We start from the raw sequence: 15,473 nt of genomic DNA on the forward strand, positions 1-15,473 counted from the left end.
TCATTTCTTGAATACTTGAATCCAAAAGCTCTGAATTCTGAGTTAATGAAACTTTTCGTTATGTCATACTTACTGTGTTAGATTATTCTCTTATATAAACAGTGATTTCTGCTTAGTGTTTCTTTGGGATGATCAAGATGAGTTCATAGAGGATAAAAAGGTACAAACTTCCAATTATAAAATAAATCTCTTGGGGGTGAAAAATACAGCATAGGGAAGAATGTGGTCAATAATATTTTAATAAGTTTTCATGGTGACACATGGTAACTACAGTTATTGTGATGACCATTTTCTAATTATATAATTGTACCACTGTTCATCTGAAATTAATATAATATTGTCTGTCAGCTAAACTTCAATTAAAAAAATATAGTACCTGTAAGGGATGATACTGAAGAACAATTGAAGAAGGCAAATTATTTTCTGTGTGAAAATATTTAAATAGTCATTTAGGATCCCCATTTGCCTGTGAGGAGCAATGGGTTGGAGTGAGAATTTTATATAGGATACCTGCACAATGCCTAAGGTTTCAGTAGAAATATTACAAAGAGAATTGGGGACCAGAGCCTAATAAAAACAAATTCATAGGATTTGGATTTTTATGATCAGAGAAATTGAGATAGAATAAATATCCCAAGGCTACAATATTGGGTGTTGAAATAATTCATATTTCTTCATGCACTTACAAGTTTTGATCAGCTGTACCTTTAATTTTTTTGTGTGGGAAAATACCCTAGAGTTCAAACTGATCAAAAGAAGTCAACCATTGCTTCTCCAAATGGTTAGCAATTCAGACTTTCAAAGTAAAAAAAAAAAAAAAGGCCCCTCTGTTGCTGCGATAAATATTTTCCCTCAATCTTTGCTTTTGACTTTTGCAGACCCTTGATTCACGTACTCTTGGAAATTCTTCCTTTCCTTACTGTAGTTCCTTCCATCTTCTCAATTTAGTATTAGAGATTCAGCCCTTTGCTTACAGTGTTTTCATTTGTTTTTTAAATCTATTCCCTCTGGAGAATTTACTTGTACTATTTTGCATTATTACAAGTCTATAATTTAAACATTGGCCTTCAGTTTGAATCCACCACCTCTGCCTTCTTTGATGTCTTTACATGAGTATATCCTACATTTGAGTATGTTATAATGTGTCCAGAATTTATCTGTATGTGAATTTAATGTATTATCTGTATCTTGAAGACTTAACTGACTTGAAAATTCCATATTTCACCTTTCTACCACCTAGAATGTAGGCCTATACTTCATTCTGCAAATTTCTTCCTTCAAACTGCAGTCTTTTCTCCCTACTCACCCTCCCACCCATTTTCTTTTTTTTCAGTCTGTAGTACTACTGGGTATAAACCTTCATTGCCACAGGCCTGTGTTATGTAATCTTTCTACTTTAAAGTTTACTTTTCTAGTCTTTTTTATTCAATATGGACACATTACTCATCCAGAGTTTCCCTTTAGCTCACTTTAGTAGTTTCTCCTTGGCTTATCTGATGAAGTCCAAACTCCATTCTTCAATGTTCAGACCTGCTTAATTGCCACTATGTCTTGAAATTTAAAATTCACCAATCACCTATGCAAACTGTTATGGTGTTAGTGAAAGTCTTTTGTTGGAATTTAAAAAACATAAGTAGCTGTTTATGGAATCATAAAATGCATTTCCTGCTTTCTTTTAAATTTCATTTGCTGATAAAGCGTTTCTGATGTCTGATGTTAGACACATCCTCTGTTAAAAAGGGTATTGCTTGTTCCTTGAACTGAATCAAATGAGAAAGGATTCTTAATGAATCAAATGGTATAAAGTATCAGTTATTCCATTTCTGTTCATAAAAGGCAAAATCCAATTTAACAGCATTTTATGCAGTATTTGTGAACCTGGAAATACTACTTTTTTTTTTATTTTAAGATATACATTTTCCACATTTTAATGTTTCTGAAATTAAGACACAGTTACATACAGTTCATGTCAAGAGCTACTTGTTTACTACTGGGCAGACTATCAAGTGGCAATATACTGTCAGTAGTCTCCTTGCAAACATGAGACCTTAGTTTCATAGAACTTTCTTAGTACCCCTCTAAGCTCTTAAAAATTGAGAATCCCATAGAGCTTTGATGTTTGTGGGTTTACCTATTGAAATTTGTTTACTATATTTAAAAAGCTGAGAAGTTGGGCATACAAGCAGACATTCCATTACCTGTCAAAGCAGTGTTACCATACTACGTATAGAAGGTAGAAAACTGCACGTTGATAAGACAATAAGAGTAGAAAAGACAAATAACATCTTAGTTTTACTGTGAAAAGTTTTTACTTTAACCTCTTGAGTGGGTTCAGTTTTCCTGAAAAACCTGTGAAGTTTTCTGTTCATCTAGTTGTCTCCCTACTTGTAATTATTTATGTTGGTATCATAACAGGTATTTAAATTTTAAGTGGAATTTGTTTTTTCATAATTTAAAATGTTTTCTAGTGTTTTAAGTGTTGCTGTATTGCCATGAAAATTATTTATTTATTTATTTTTTCAGTCTTCAGATGTTTTTATTGTAAGGCCATGCATTGCCTTCATTTATTGTATTTCAAATCACTGTACATTTACTTATGTGAAAACAGTGCCTGCATTTTCTAGTACAAAAAAAAAAACCCTAAAAATTGTTCCAAGAATGTAGAGAAATATCCAACTTTAGTGAAAAAGTGCACCATAATTACTGCAGTACTGCAGGTATTTCTGCATTTCCCGTGTTTCTTAAATAACTATTTTGTCTGGTAACACACAATATAAAGAGCATTTATGAAAAACAGACATTTACACATACCTCTAAAGTCTTAATGAGAATATCCTGTTGCATTGGATAACCAATCATAGGCGCAGCTGCAGTACAGGATATGCATATGCCTGTTGGTTCATACCATTGTGCATATTTGGAACATTACTTCCATATTGCTGAGGGCTATCATAACCATTCTGGTAAGTCCCTGTTGGGTTACCAATCCTAAAACTGGTCTGTATACCAGCAGACACAAAATTACTTCTAAAGCTCCCATTGGTGTAATTTGCAGCACTGGAAACACCATTCTGAGGTTTTGCCACAGAATCTCTCTTTAGCAAACTAGAGTAATCCCTGTCTTAATTTTCCCTGCCTCTAAAGGTATTAAATCCACCCCTTTTGCCCGCAGAGTATCTGTCCTGAAGGTCATCCTTCATGCCTCTACCCCTGGAATGACCTGAACCTCTGTCTTTGACCAACTGAGGCAAACTTGGGATTAATTGCTTGATTAGCTTCATGAAACCCAGAGATAAGGTTGATCACTTGCTTTATATTATTAGGTGTAAAGAAAGTGTGTGCTGTGCCTGTTTTGATACTGCAAGCAGTTCTTCCAATTTGATGAATATAATCCTCTGAGGAGTTAGTGTAGTCATAATTAACGACAAATTTCACATCTTCCACATCTAGCCCTCTACAAGCTACATTTGTAGCAATCAGAATAGGAGCTTTTCTGTGTTTGAATTCATTTAGAGCCCAGTCTCATTCCTGTTGACTCTTGTCACCATGGATACCCATGGCAGGCCACCCATCTCGCCCCATTTTTCTAGTGAGTTTATCACATCGTTTGGTTTCAACAAAAACAGTGGTTCTATTTTCCTTCTCACTCATGATCTCTTCCATTAGACAAATAAATTTTTCATCCTTTTCTACATCATGATACACAGCCACAATCTGGAGAATGTTGTGGTTTGCACTCAGTTCTAGTGCACCAATGTTTATATGAACATTATATGAAGATTATTTCAGGAAATCTTCAGCAAACTGTCTAACTTCTTTTGACCAAGTTGCACTCCACATTAGGTTTGCCTATCAGGTCTTATCTGATCCACAATCTTCCTTATTTGGGGTTCAAAGCCTGTATTAAGCATTCTGTCTGATTCATCAAGAACAAGGTAGGTGATTCTTCTCAAATTGGTTTTCTCACACTCTCAGAAGTCAATAAGCCTTCCAGGTGTTGCAGTACAGATTTCCATACCTCTCTCCAAATCACAAATCTGTGGTGCCTTGGGAGCACCACCATAGATGCAAGTGGACTTCAAGAGTCATGCTCTGTGGTACTCAGCAGCTACTTGCTGTACCTGTAGGGCCAATTCCCGGGTTGGTGCCAGCATCAAGCAGATAGGCCCATCACCTTTCTTTAGGAATGGCCAATGATTGATATGGACAGTGGCAGGAAGCAAATAAGACAGAGATTTCCCAGATCCAGTCTGTGCTACTCCAACCATATCCAATCCACTTAGAGCAACTGGCCATCCCTGAGCTTAAATAGCAGTGGGTTCAGTAAAATTCTGTCTTGCAATCACATCCATGACGTTTGCAGGGAAGTTTCCTTCATAAAAATTCAGAACTGGCTTTGGACAGTTGTGCCCTCTAACTGTAATTTCCTTGCTACTTCTGTATGTCTCCACCTCTTGTGCTGTGTGCCTAGCCAAATCAGGGAGTTCTTCATAAAAATTCTTCTAAAATTTGGACAGCTCATCAAGATTCCACTTCTTAACTAGTTTCTCCCCAGGATTTGCAAACTTCTTTCCAGATAGGGGCCCTGCCCTGATTTCTCCAAATAGAGGTGCACCAAACCTTCAATCCCGGCTGCAGTCTGTCACTCAGATAACCCAACATGGCGTCAATGGTTGTGGCTGGTGGGGAATGAAGTTGAGAGAATTGGGTGCGACAAGGTGCCAGAGGTGGCTTTGGTGACAGCGAAGCCTTGCGGGGATGGCTGCAGCGGAGGGACGACGATGACAGGCCCTGGAGCTGCTCAGCAAGAGGCCGGTGGAAATGAATGAGGTGCGGTCCGCGTCCTGGCAGCTATTTTTGTAGCCTAGACTGCCGCCGCTTCAGCGGAGAATGCTGGGTGCCGCTCTATGACCTAATCACCTCACCCCTGCGCAGAGGCCACAGTGTCCGCCCCCGTTCCGGAATCTGCCATGTTCTCGTCCCTACCCCCAGCCCCCGCGGCCTCTCACCCAGAGTTGCCCGTTTTTCATCCCTTTTAAGGGTGGGTGGACCCATCCACCACCTGGATGATTCAGCCAGCACTCTCTTGACTTCACCTTTTTTCTCGTGTTTCCACACCTCAAGGAAGCTACCCCACCCTATTCCAGAGACAGTCCATGCGATAAAATGGCAGAGAGGCCAACCCACTCTGCCTACTTGGATATGTTTACGTCTCCAAAGAGCCCTCAGGCCCAGAACCGAAAGGGGCGGGAAGGCGGATCCTGGCTTTGTCACGTGGCTGTCCCCGCCCACCAAAAATTATTTAAACATAGATTTTCTGTCTCATACCAGCGAAGGGAGAAACAGTAGAACATGTAGCAGAAATTGAGTCATTCCTTGAAGAAATTTTAGAATTTTTCAAAGCTTCCTAGGTCTGTATGATTAATGAATATTCTAAGACTGTCACCAGCTGAAACATCTGATCCATCTGTCAAAATTAAGAGTTTAAGATTCAGAAAACATCCTGAGGCTCAGAGAACTATCAAAGAAGAAAGCAGTATGTTAACATATGGATAAAGTTATGCATTGCCATTTATGCATTAACGTAAAATGACTTTATGTATATTTAATACAGTATTTCTGCCCAGAATTGTTATTACTTTGAGTCTTAGCATCAAGGCTATACAGTACTAGGTAAGGTATTTAAACTGTGAAACAATTTAAAGTTGGTAAGCTGTTCAACAATATCTTGAATAGCACCATACTATTTTTTTTTCAAAACTGCATTGATGAAACTATATTGATCATGTAGTATTAGAGTGTTTCTCCAATTTTATTTCCAAAAGTGTTTTGTTGCCTTAACTTTCAAAGTCTCTTAGGATATTTTAATACCAAAGTGAATTATTTTAATGGGAACCATTTTACTTTATGATGTTAATCTGAATAAAGGGAATAAATAATGTATGTGGGTACAGAATATTTGTGTCCCATCTTTCCATAATGGTTTTTGAACATCATACATATTTATGGAAATAATGATTAATTCCTACTGAAATATAAAGTTAAAGCTTTTAAAAAGGAAGAAGGTAAATATGTTTATAAAAAGAGCTAAAACATATCATTAATTTTCAAAGTGATTTTCACTAAGCCTTACTAGCTTTTTGGATTGCTTTCTGAAGTTTTTTGGAAAAGAGAATGGCTAGAGGGTATAGGAGAAAAGGAAGAATCCCTAGGGTACTAAATTCTGGTCCTTGACCCCTTCACTTACAGAGCAGCTTTGATTTTTATCAGTTTTCTTTATAATGATTTATCAGGTCAAAAAAATTAGGTTATGCAGTTATTTTTTAGGGAAAAGGAAGTATAGCACTCTTAAATGAAACTTTTCCTGACAAAAAAATTTAAAATTACTCCTACAAAGGTAGTATTAAGTAGCATGCAACTATTAGTAAAGATATTATAGCAAATGAAGAACTCTTTCTTAGTAATTAAGGATCAAAGGTATAATCATAAAGTAATACTTGAGAATATTCCTGCAAGAGATTAAGCAAATGTGCTCCAGATATGTAATTTTTTATGATCAATGGAACCTTAGAAGAACTAAAGTCAGTGATTTTCAACCTTTTTTATCTTGTGTTTATTGCAGTCCGCCAGTAGATAGGGTTAAGCATTTTTTTCTTGTTTTAGTTCTGTCTTTTCCTTAAAGTAAATGGAAGTAGCAAACAACAGTTATGTCAGAGCCGTACTACTTAGTTATAACCATTGGTTGGCTACAGATATAGAGTGACAAAAGTCAGTGAAAAAATTTTATAGTAATAAAGAATTCCATCTGTTTTATTACTTAAAAATTATGTAATACGATTAGCACACATAATGAGGGGGATGGGACACGGGAAAGGCAGTATATACAGAGAAGACAAGTAATGATTCTAAGCATCTTAGTACACTGATGGACAGTGACTGTAATGGGGTATGTCTTGATAATGGGGGCAGTCTAGTAACCATAATGTTGTTAAGTAATTGTACATTAATGATGTCAAAATAAAAAAATTAAAATTATGTAATAAACATGCTTTATATCAGTAAAATGTGTAATACTTCTAATACGTTAAAATATTTGTTAAGTCGGTAGATGTTTAAGTATAACATTTTTTTTCCAGAGTCTACTATTAAATATTTACCAGTATACTACTAGGTGGTAGAAATTACCTGTATATTCATTGGAGTGATGGTTTCATGGTGCATACATTTGTCAAACTCATTGAGCTGTACACTTAAAATGGGTATTGTATGCAAATTATAACTCAAGAAATTGATTTTTATTGAACTATAGGTAATACACAATATTATATTGGTTTCAAATATGTAACATAGTGATTCAACAGTTATCTACATCATTAAGTGCTCACCCCAACTAATGTAGTTACTGTCAACATAGAAAGATCCATCACATTATTATTGATTATATTCTCTGTGATGTACTTTTATCACTGTGACTAATTTATATTATAAACTGAGATTTTGTGACTTTTTATCCCTTCCACCTATTTTACACACACCCCCAACCTCTCCCCTTGGTAACCACCAGACAGTTATCAATGTCTGTGAGTCTATTTCAGTTTTGTTTTGTTTTTTTTAGATTGCACAGAAGTGTAATCATAATGGCATTTGTCTTGCTTGACTTCTTTCACTCAGTGTAATACCCTTTACGGCCATCCATGTTGTTGTAAATACCAAGATTTTTTTTCTTTTTCAGTTTCATTGTATATATGTACATCATCTATATCCATCTGTTGATGGACACTTTGGTTGCTTCCATATCTTTGTTATTGTAAATAATGCTGCAATAAACATAGCAATTGCATGTGTCTCTGAATCATTGATTTTATTTTCTTTGGGTAAATTCCCAGAAGTGGAATTTTTGGGTTATATGGTATTTCTATTTTTAGTTTTTTTAAAAACCTCCGTTCTTGGCATAGTCGCTGCACTAATTGACATTCCCACTAACAGTGTCAGAGGGTTTTCCTTTTCTCCACATTCTCGCCAACATTTGTTATTTCCTGTCTTCAATAGTAGCCATTCTGACTGATGTGAGGCGTTATCTCATTATATATTTTTTTAAGATGAGCCCTTTAAAAAAAGTTTGTAAAAATTGCCGTTCTGTTATAGTAAAGTATTGTTAATATACAATCTTATGTTGGTTTCATATGTACATCAGAGTGGTTCAATAGTCCCAGTGATCAACTTCTGTTGTGATTGCTGTGATCTTGTTACTTTCTTTGTTTTGAAATCAATTTTGTCTGATATAAGTACTGCTACTCCTGCTTTTTTCTCCCTATTTTCATGTAATGTCTTTGTCCATCCCTTCACTTTTTGTCAGTGTATGTCTTTGGATCTGAAATGAGACTCTTGTAGGCACCATATGGATGGGTCTTGTTTCCTTATCCATTCTGCCACTCTTTGTCTTTCCATTGGTGTGTTCATTCCATTTACATTTAAGGTGATTATTGATAAATACGTACTAATGGACATTTTATTGTTTTCTGTCTGTTTTTTATAGCTCCTCTCTGTTCCTTCCTCTCTTATTCTCTTCTCTTGTTATTGATGGTTTTCTTTAGTGTTGTAATTGGATTTTTCTTTTTTTTAAATTTATTTTGTGTGTGCGTGTGTATTTATTGTAGGCTTTAGTTTTGTGGTTACCAAAGGTTTAAGGATAGCTCCCTTACTATATATTAGAGTCATATTAGTCTATCTTAAATTGCTGATTACTCTATTTCAAACATGACTTAAAGCTTTTTTTCTTCTTCTTCCTCCTTCATAATTCTTGTATTGGATGTCATAAACTGCACTTTGTGTGTAACCCTTCACTGATTTTGTATATAGTTGATTTTCCTTCTTTTGTTTTGTTCTCATTTCCTACTTGCTTGGTAGGTAGTTGGTCTACTACCTTTACAAAGTGGGTTTATTTTCACTGTTGAAAGCTATTTAGCCTTAGGGTCATTTCCATCTGTAGCAGTATCTTTAACATAATCCTGTAGGGCTGGCTTAGTGGTGGCAAATTTCTTCAACTTTTGTTTATCTGGAAAATTGTTTAATACCTGCTTCAAATTTAAATTATAATCTTCTCAGGTAGAGGATTCTTGGCTGGAGGTCCTTCTGTTTCAGGACTTTCAGTATATCATACCACTCCCTCCTGGCCTGTAGATTTTCATCTGAGAAGTCTGCTGATAGCCTGATGGGATTTCCTTTGTAAGTAATCTTTTTTTTCTCTCACTGGCTGCTTTCAACACTCTCTCCTTATCCTTGATCTTTTGCCAATTTAATTATGTGTATCTTGGTATTGTCTTCCTGGCATTCCTTTTGTTAGGGGATCTCTGTACTTCCATGACCTGAGCATCTGTTTCCTTCCTTAGATAGGGGGAAGTTTTCAGGAATTATTTCCTCAAAGAGACTTACCCTTTGTCTTTCTCTTCTCCTTCTGCAAATAATGTTTTGTTTGGATTGGTCACATAGCTCTCTTACCATTCTTTCATTTCTAGTGATCCTTTTTCCTCTCTGTTCCTTAGCTTCTTTGTTTTTCTGTTCTCTAATTTCCACTTCATTTACTGTCTCCTCTGCATGTTCTAGTCTACTCTTAAATCCCTCCATTGTATGTCGTTTGGTGTTGAGTTCTTCATGTGTTTTGGATAATAGCCCCTTGTGGGATATATCTTTTGCAAATATATTCTCCAATTCAGTAGGTTGCCTTTTTGTTTTATTGATGGTTTCCTTTTCTGTACAAGAAGTTTTTTAGTTTGATGTAATCCCACTTGTTTATTTTTCTTTTTGTTTCTTTTGCCCTGGGAGATGTGCCCAGAAAAAAATTACTCATGCTGATGTTCAAGAGATTCCTGCCTGTTTTCTTCTAAGAGTTTTATGGTTTCTTGTCTTACATTTAGGTCTTTAATCCATTTTGAGTTTACTTTGTGTATGGAGTGAGACAATAATCCAGTTTCATTTTCTTGAATGTAGCTGTCCAGTTCTCCCAACACCAGTTATTGAAGAGACTGTCTTCTCCCCATGGTATATTCATGGCTCCTTTTTCATATATTAATGACCATTTATGTGTGGGATTTATATCTAGACTTTATTCCTTTCATTGATACATGGGTCTGTTTTTGTGCCAGTACCATACTGTTTGGATTACTGTAACTTTGTAATACAGTTTGAAGCTAGGGAGTGTAATACCCCTAGCTTTGATCTTTTCTCAGGATTGCTTTGACTTTCGGCGTCTTTTGCGGTTCCATATAAATGTTAGGATTATTTGCTCTAGTTCATTGAAAAAGCCAGTGGTATTTTGATGGGAATTATATTCAATCTGTAAATTGCTTTGGGCAGAATGGCCATTTTGCCAATATTCATTCTACCTATCCATAAGCATGGGGATAGATTTCCATTTTGTCTGTGTCTTCTTTAGTTTCTTTCATCAGTGTTGTATAGTTTTCAGAGTATAGGTCTTTCACCTCCTTGGTTAGGTTTATTCTAGTTAATTTTTTTATGCAAATATAAATAGAATTGTTTTCTTGATTGCTCTTTCTGATTGTTATTGGTATATTGAAATGCAACAGATTTCTGTATATTGATTTTATGTCTTGCAAGTTTACTGAATTCATTCATTCTAATAGTTTTTTGGTGGAGTCTTTAGGGTTTTCTATATGTAGTATATCATCTGCAAATGGTGACAGTTTTACTTCTTCCTTACCAGTTTTGGATGACTTTTATTTCTTTTTCTTACCTGATTACCATGGCTAGGATTTCCAATATTACATTGAATAAAAGTGATGAGAGTGGGTATCCTTGTCTTGTTCCTGATCTTAGAGGAAGCACTCTCAGCTTTTTGCCACGTAGTACAATTTTAACCTGAGAATGTGTCATATATGGCCTTTACTATATTGAGGTATATTCCCTCTATATCCACTTTGACAGTTTTTATCATGAATTCACATTGAATTTTGTTAAATGCTTTTTCAGCATCTATTGAGGTGATCATATGGTTTTTAATCGTTATGTTAACGTGGTATATCACACTGATTTGCAGATACTGTATCATCTTTACATCCCTGGAATAAATCCCACTTGGTCATGATGGATGATCCTTTTGATGTCTTTTTGAATTTGGTTTGCTAATATTTTCTTGAGGATTTTTGCATTTATGTTCATCAGGCATAATAGTGAGTTTTCTTTTTTTGTAGTGTCTTTTGGTTTTGGGATTAGAGTGATGCTGGTCTCATAGTGTGAGTTTGGAAGTATTCCTTCTTCTATTTTTTGGCGTAGTGTTTGGTAGAATTCACCTGTGAAACTATCTTTCCTGTGCTTTTGTTTGTTGAGTTTTTTGATTACCAGTTCAACTTCATTATTATTTGGTTTGTTCAAATTTTCTGTTTCTGGTTTGTCTTTGTAAGATTGTATGTTTTAGGAATTTGTCCAATTCTTCTGTGTTGTTCAGTTTATTAGTATATAATTTCTCATAGAATTCTCTCGTAATTAATTGAGTTTCTGTTGTGTCAATTGTAGTTTCTTTTCATTTCTTATTATTTATATCCTCTTTTTTTTTTTTTTTTTTTGCTAAGTCTGACTAAATGTCTATTTTGTTTATCTTCTCACAGAGCCAGCTCTTGGTTTCTTTGATTTTTTTTTTCCTACTGTTGTCATATTTTCTATTATATTTATTTCTGCTCTGGTATTTATTATGTCCCTCCCAATAACTTTGGGCTTTCTTTGTTATTGTTTTTGTAGTTCCTTTAGTTACAAAGTTAGATTGTTTATTAGGGACTGTTCTTGTTTCTTGAAGTAGGCCTGTATTGCTATGCACTTCCCTCTTAGAACTAGTTTTGTTGCATCTCACATATTTTGAACTGTTGTGTTTCTGTTTTCATTTGTCTCCATGTATGATTTTCTCTTTGATTTGTTCATTGTTTCATTGATTATTTAGAGACATGCTGTATAGCTTCCATGTATTTGTAAGTTTTTTTTTTGTTTTCATTTAAGTGATTTATAGTTTCACACCATTGTGGTCTGAAAAGATGCTTGATACAATTTCAGTGTTTTTTAATTTATTAAGGCTCTTTTTGTGTACTAATATGTGATCTATTCTGGAGAACATTCTATGTGCACTTGAGGAAAATGAGTATCCTGCTGCTCTTCAGTGCAATGTTCTATTAAGTCTGTGTGGTCTAATGTGCCATTCAGTGCTGCTTTTTCCTTTTTTTCTGTCTGGATGATCTGTACATTGATGTAAGTGGGGTTTTTAAGTCTCCTAATATGATTGTGCTGCTGTCTATTTCCCCCTTTAGGTCTGTTAGTATTAATTTCAAATATTTAGGTGTTCCTATTTTGGGTGACAAGATACTTAAAATTGTTATATCCTATTGTTGGAATTATCTCATTATTATGTTATGTGACCTTCTTTGTCTCGTTACTTTTTTTTGTTTTGAAGTCCATTTTGTCTGATATAAGTACTGTTACTCCTGCTTTTTTCTCCCTATTATTTGCATGAAATATCTTTTTCCATCCCTTCAGTCTATCTCTTTAGGTCTGAAATGAGTTTTTTGTAGGAATATAGATGGGTCTTGCTTAGCCATTCTGCCACCCTATATTGTTTGTGCATTTAGTCCATTTACATTTAAAGTAATGTTTGATAGGTATGTACTTATTGCCATTTTTTGTTTCCTGGTTGTTTTTGTAGTCCCTCTCTGTACCTTTCTTAATCTCTTATACTCTTCTTGTTATTTGATGGTTTTCTTAGTGTTATGCTTTGATTGCTTTTTAAAAAATTTTTTATGTATATGTTATAGGCTTCAGGATTTTGGTTTCCATAATGTTCATAGTTAGTTTCCCAAATATATAATGGTCCATTTAAAGTTGGTGGTCTCTACGTTTCAAAAAAAAAAGAGGTACATTCTAAAAGTACCTCTTTTTTCTTCTTCCTCCTCTACACTTTAAGATATCATAGTCTACATCTTTTGTTTATTCCTTGACTGGTTTTGTATATCATTGATTTAACTTAGTTTTAGTTTTTTTTAAAATTTCATACTTACTTGGTAAGTAATTGGTATACTATTTTTACTGTAATTTATTTTCACTTATTTAGGTTTAAGAACATTTACATCTCCAGAAGTCCTTTTAACATCTGTAAATCTGGTTTAGTGGTGGTGAATTCTTTTACCTTTTATTTATCTGGGAATCTTATAGTCTGACCTTCAATTCTGATTGATAACCTTGCTGGTAGAGGATTCCTGGTTGTAGGTTCTTTCCTTTCAATACATTAACTATTTCATGCCACTCCCTCTGGTCTGTAAAGTTTCTGCTGAGAAATTTGATATCCTTCTAGTTTTCCTCAGAGATAAGTAACTGTCTGCCTCTTGCTGCTTTTAAGATTCTCTCTTTATCTTTAATCTTTGCCATTTTAGTTACTATATGTCTTGGTGTTGCCCTGTGTGCTTACCCCCTCCCTGCTTCTCTCCCTCTTGCTTGCGGGTTGGGACGGGGGATGGGTTTGGGTTCTGGTCAGTCATGGTTCTGCCAGTTTACCCTTCTCAGTGTAGTCTTCACTTCTTCACCAGGTGTTTGTAGTCTGTTCTGCTGTCTTCAGGTCATTTTCAGAGTTAGTTGTATTTGCTGTAGTTATTTCCTTGGTGTGTCCGCAGGAGGAGATTTCCACCTTGCCTTCCTACTTCACCATCTTTTCCCCCTCCTATCACTTTGTGGATTCTTAACTGAGGCACTTACTTGTGAAATTTAAAAATGTATGAGGAAAATGTTCAGTTTTACTAAATTACAAAAATGCAAAAAGAATGAAAGGAATGTAAGTTAATAGATTCTAATTTATTGTCTGGTCTTTTTTATTTTTTACATAGGACAAACTAATCCAGGTTTTCCCAAAACTTTTATTTAGATTTGGTTTCAAGGAAGTTTTTTGTTTTGTTTAGGTAGTTTTGACTGACAAAATAAACAATGGATACATTTAAAAATCCTAATTTTTATCTTATTATCTTCCAAGTGAGCTTTTTTTATTGTGATTAAAAACAAAAACAAAAGTGTTTTTCCCCTTCCATCTTTCTCCATACTTGACATATCAAAATTAGGTGCACTTACACTAATTGTCTCATTCTAGCTGTGATAGTAGTTATGCAGCTATAGGAAAAAAGATGTCTCTTCAGATTTTAAAGTAATACCTTTGTTATTTCTGTCCATTTAAATAATGTGGAATATTATGATTCATGTTAAAGTTAGAGTGCTCTGAATGTTGGAGAGAAAGTGTACAGGCTTAGTGAAATTTATTCACTTAGTAGTGCAAACAGAAATTAAAGAGGTCAGAAATTTGTTGATTTTAGTAACAGGAATAAAAGGGGGAGGGTATCTAAACCCAGGCCATTTTGTACCCTTTAAAATTATATGTCTGTTCCAAAGTCTTCCAGTTACCATTGGTTGCTTTTTACTCTGGTGATAAAGAGGTTTCTAAGAAGCTTTGTAGAAATAATGTGGGAACATGGGGAAGAACTGAGTTGAGGTCAGGGAAGCTATAAACCTTTGAGTGCTTTTGTGATGTTCTATACTCTTTGGGAGACTCTGTGTAAGATCAAACTTGAGAAACTTGTTTGTTAAAAATGTGACCATTAACACTTAGAGTGCCCTATTTTTGTTGAATCTATTGGGAAGATTGATTTTTACTTAAAAGTTGATTGTAGCTTTTGTTTCTCTGTTTCTGAAATGCTTATAAATATTTTGTCTCTAAAGTTATAACAATCCCTTACAAATAACCTGAAGCATGAATAAAATAAAAACAACAGCAAGAACAAAAAACACTGTCTTGCATAGGAAGGAATTTTCTGCTGATTGATTGCAAGGAAATTGGAATCCCTGTTTTGTCAGGGTAGTGATCTCCTGTTGTATCTTTGGTCCTTTGACATATAAAGTGTTTGACATTATCCAAACTCTCCCCAGTTTCTTGGCTTCTGCTCTCTGTTGAACATACTTTAGCAAGCTTTTGCCTCCATTATTACTCCCAACAAAACTGCTGTGATGGAGGTCATAAATGGTCTGATCCTTTCTAAAGCAATTGTCATTTCTCAGCCCTCATCTTACTTGTCCTATCAGTAGCATTTAATATGATTTGTTCCTGCTCTTCCATCAAATATTTTGCTTCTAGTACCTTATGCTCACCTTATTTCCTCCCTAACTTTCTTACCTTTTTTCTGAAGTAGTCTTTGCTAGTTTTCCTCATTTCTACAACTACTAAGGGCTCATTTCTTGGATCTCTCTTTTTTTAAAAAATATATCTAAACTCTTACACTTCATCACTACATCTGTTCCTGTGACCTTAAATACCATCAGTGTGTTAGTGATTCCCACATTTATATCCTAGTTTGGACCTTTTCTCTGAACCTCAGACTCATATTGGAACATCATATTCATTGTCTCCACTTGGATATCTAATGGGCATCTCAAACTTGTCTGCA

General features: G+C 35.0%; 1 protein-coding gene and 1 pseudogene across 5 annotated transcripts in view; one reads left to right on the forward strand and one right to left on the reverse strand.

The window, feature by feature from the left end:
* The window catches only part of JMJD1C (jumonji domain containing 1C), a 380,729-nt gene that overhangs the window by 84,676 nt on the left and 280,580 nt on the right, over positions 1–15,473 (forward strand). The gene's annotated exons all lie outside the window — the stretch shown is intronic.
* Positions 1,614–15,238, reverse strand: LOC108387955 (probable ATP-dependent RNA helicase DDX5 pseudogene; annotated as a pseudogene).

Source organism: Manis javanica, chromosome 7, assembly GCF_040802235.1.
Source record: "Manis javanica isolate MJ-LG chromosome 7, MJ_LKY, whole genome shotgun sequence".
In the NCBI taxonomy this organism is placed as follows: Eukaryota; Metazoa; Chordata; class Mammalia; order Pholidota; family Manidae; genus Manis; species Manis javanica.